General features: G+C 32.1%; 1 long non-coding RNA gene across 1 annotated transcript; it reads left to right on the plus strand.

Moving 5' to 3' along the window:
• The first annotated feature begins 504 nt into the window (after positions 1-504).
• On the plus strand, positions 505-3,602 carry LOC109119772 (uncharacterized). Its single transcript, XR_002027194.3, has 2 exons — positions 505-712; positions 3,369-3,602. It is a non-coding gene; the product is annotated as an uncharacterized lncRNA (long non-coding RNA).
• The last annotated feature ends 448 nt before the right edge of the window (positions 3,603-4,050 follow it).

Genomic DNA, 4,050 nt, shown 5'->3' on the forward strand with positions numbered 1-4,050 from the left:
ACAAACAGATGGTCTCCAAGACTTACCTAAAGGAAATGACTTGATTTTACTTCCCATAAACACATCCTTCACAAAATTCAAGAGCTTCAATTCTAGGCAAACCAAGAACCATATTTGTATGACCTAATAATTGTAACCCCTTTAAATTCAAGTGACCATACCACAAATGTTACAAATTGTCTTCCGTATTGCCTTTGGTGACTAAGGCAAAACATTGAACATTAGATAATTGAAGAGAAAACATTCTAACTTTAAGTTATTTGAATGGCAATAATTTTGTGTCCTGAATTTTTTTAATACTACAGGAATTGTCATCAAACAAAATAGAATATCCACGATTCATCAGTTGCCCAACACTCAACAAGTTATGGGCCAAACAAGGAACACATTGCACATCATGGAGAAGATTGACATTACCATGAGACACGTTATATTTTTGATATTTATAAAGAAAATATATAAGACACTTCAAATAGGAATTAAGGCTCAACTACAAGACCCACTAAACCATAACCTTACCCACCAATTTACTAGCAACTAACAAAAGACTTTGAAAAAACTAGGAATCCTAACAATGTGTTACTCTGCCTTCTAAATAGGAACTTCTAATCACTTTTCAATCAATATTCAACACTTTCGTCAGAGTTCTTTTCATGTGGTGGTGAAATAGTTCATTTCAATTCGTCGTCTCAAGTTCGCGACCCATAACCAGGTAATCTGTTTTCACTATCTCTTTAAAGTTTTGATTTTGCTCTGTGTTCGGTTTAAGTAATTTAGTTATTTTTATTTACTCACATGTAGGTTACTGGTTAAATGACATGTATCTTACTTCTCTTTTTTTGTTTATTTAAATTTTTTCAGCTCATATTTGGTTCCTGTTGTTTGTTAGTATTCCACTTTTGGGTACTCTATTCTTAGTTTCATTTCATACATTCTATTTTGCTAAAGTGTAATTCCCTGTCCCTTTTATCTAAATATTGTTTAAGCTTATTGATATGTTTAGTTGTATACATTTAAATATTGGTATCATGGAAGGAACTAGCTTAATTTTGAAGTTTTTTTTGCTTTATTTTCCGCATAATTGAGAGCATTTAAACGTTTGATATCATTAGTTGCTTTTCATTTCAACTCAAATATGTTTGAAAATGTAAATCAGTCACTGTTTGGAGACTGTTTTCATGTCCAAACAATATGCATCTCTTTGTTTTCTAATGGACCAGTTTGGTTTTAATTTTATGAAGTAAAACTAGTAGGAGTCTTAAGACTTTTGCTTAAAATCTGTTTGCCTACTGCCAAATGGATTAATTCCTTTTTATATCTCTGAAACTGTTGATTTTGGTAGTGAATTTCAGGTTATTTTGAGTAGTGTTCTTCCGCGATCTTGTTCTATCTTGGTCTATATTTATCTTCTTCCTAGAGCTTCTCACTGCTTTGCTTCACCAATAAATAAACTGATGAAATCTTACTCCCTGAGACTAAACATCTACGAGTTTCTTCTTGTTTTACTAGTAAGTGATTGGGAAATCCAATTTAAAGATGATCATTTCCTCCGTGTATAGCTACTTTTTTGGTCTTCTAATGATTAGTTTGCTTTAGGTAGTTTTACCCTCAGATAACCAATTTCTCTTAGTCAATTCTTACTTCATTCTCAAATTTCTGAATATCACGATGGCTGCGATATATTTGAGCTCTAAAAGCCTCGTTTCATTTGAAGTTATGTTAAATCCCACCAATTCTTTCTAAGGAAAAAATTTCCAGCTTAATAGAATTTGTGGAAAATCAATTTGACAAACTAGGAGGAAAATATGGGAATGAGAATGTGAGTAATTGTCTTGTGGTGTACCCTTGTGTCTTGCCTGTTTTTCCCTTCTCTTTAAGGGTATGTTGGGTGGGATTTTGTTTAGAAACAATAATATTTACACTATAGGAAGGATAGTCTTATCTCTTATGTAGTGTTAAGAATCGAAAGATCTCTAATTATATGTGAGGCAACTCTGGATGTTCATGATAGTCTGAGGAATTTTCCAGTTTTTGGCTGGTGCTTGTTGACTTTATTGGCTTCTTTTCGGAAGTGTTTGATAACTATGACATACTGTAATACCACATTCTTAATCCAATTTACTAGATCGTGTCATTTTGCAAGGAATGCAAGCCTTCCCATCATTATATATGATGTGTCTTATCCCTTTGCTGATGCACCATTCTCGTCCATTCGACATCGCTTTGAGTTTTAATGGTCATTTGAGCAATCTTAAATGACCTAATTACTTTGCTTTAAATCATGAGACATTTTTGTTATGGGATAAGAAAATAGTAAACGATTTGACTCATCAATGCAGTGTGACACAATTGATTTAACTATCTTGGAAAACATTCGTTGTTTAGAAGCTGAAAACAATGGTTGGGTAAGAGGTGTAGTTGATGGTATAGAAATCGTTACTGACTGAAACTTCAAATTCCTCCAATAGGTGAGTGTATATCAACTATTTTAAAGCTACTACAATTTATTTATTTTCTAGCCAAATTTATGTTACTTGTCTCAAGCCAGCACTATTTATTTTTGTTATTGTTTTAATGTGTTATCTTAAAGTCTCTTTTGATAATATTGTAGTGAGACGTGGAAGCCTCTCTTATTTTCCACTATTACAGATATACTAAATATCTCCCTCCTTTTTGCATTTGTTATAGGCCACGTTTCTGGGAGGTAGAACATTGGGATTATGTTAGTATGTATTCCTCCAAATCAATCTCCTTGTTATAATGAATTTTGAGGCTATTGCTTTGGTATGTCAGATCATAGTCCTTCTAGGTAACACTAGGCTTGTGGTAATCTCTGCAAAATCATGTTTTTAAGTGTGCAATATTTTAGCCTATGAGTTTTGTTTGATTTTCTAAGGCCTACTCATTTTGATACTATGAAAACGCTTCCACAACTTACATGAGAAAACTACAATTGCGCTGTCAATTGTAAGTAATTGGGACTCTTAGATTGTGATTCTTCCTTGTTGATCTTCCCTTTCCCTGTGAGTTGTAATTCTAATGGCCGGTAGTTATGATTTATGTATGTTAAGAAATCTTTTGGCATGATAACCTGCTACAATTTATATTGTTGTTTGCTGATTTTCAAAGTCATAATTTGCTATGTGGTGTGCTACTGAATTCCTTTATGTGTATCCTTATATCATGATTATTGATCAACTCATTGGCTTTAATCATATTATTCCTCAATCTGCTATAGAAATAGCAACAACAGCACTGAAGCATCTCATGAATGAGTGTATAGATAATTAGGATATTATATAGTGAGTAAGATATCGTATATGTATGTCAATTTTTATCATCTAACCTCTAAAGCTATGTGTGTACAGTGATATACTCATTTAAATAGTGAGCTTGTTTGAGGAATGACACATTGATCCAGCAAGCTGTGACATTTTGCATTAGGGAACAAACACCGGCTTAATTGCCTTTTTTTCTTCATTGTTGAACGCATTTTTTGTATTTTGATAATTCATATTTTCTTTTACCGCTATAAGATAAGAATTTGAATGTATTTAGATTTTTTGTTCTTATTTTAAGTGAATGACATTGTTTTGAGTTTGGTAATTCTACTTACTACCTTTGAACTTATTTCTCTTGTGAATTTTGTTTTTGATATTATAAAATATGGTTAAATATTTGAATCTAGGTGAATTTATGATCAGTTTGAAGTCATTACAATTATTTCTTGAGTATCAATTATTATCTTTGCCAGCGACAGCAAATGCCATAAATATGATTGTTTCTAAAATAGCTTTAACGACAATAGTAAAAGCCGCTAAAAGTAATTACTTTTAGCAGTAATAATTATTGTCTTTACCGGAACCCAATACAAATATCACTAAGGACTTTAGCAACATCGGATCCAATGACATTTAATCACATGTCAGTATATGTATTTGTATATATAACTATTACCGCTTAAAGAAAAATTAAATTCCATTAAAGGTCTCTTTTGGTATAGTGCTAGTACATTATTAGCACCACCAATGAGGCAGAACTGATAGTCTT

Source organism: Solanum lycopersicum, chromosome 3 (assembly GCF_036512215.1).
Source record: "Solanum lycopersicum chromosome 3, SLM_r2.1".
Taxonomy (NCBI): domain Eukaryota; kingdom Viridiplantae; phylum Streptophyta; class Magnoliopsida; order Solanales; family Solanaceae; genus Solanum; species Solanum lycopersicum.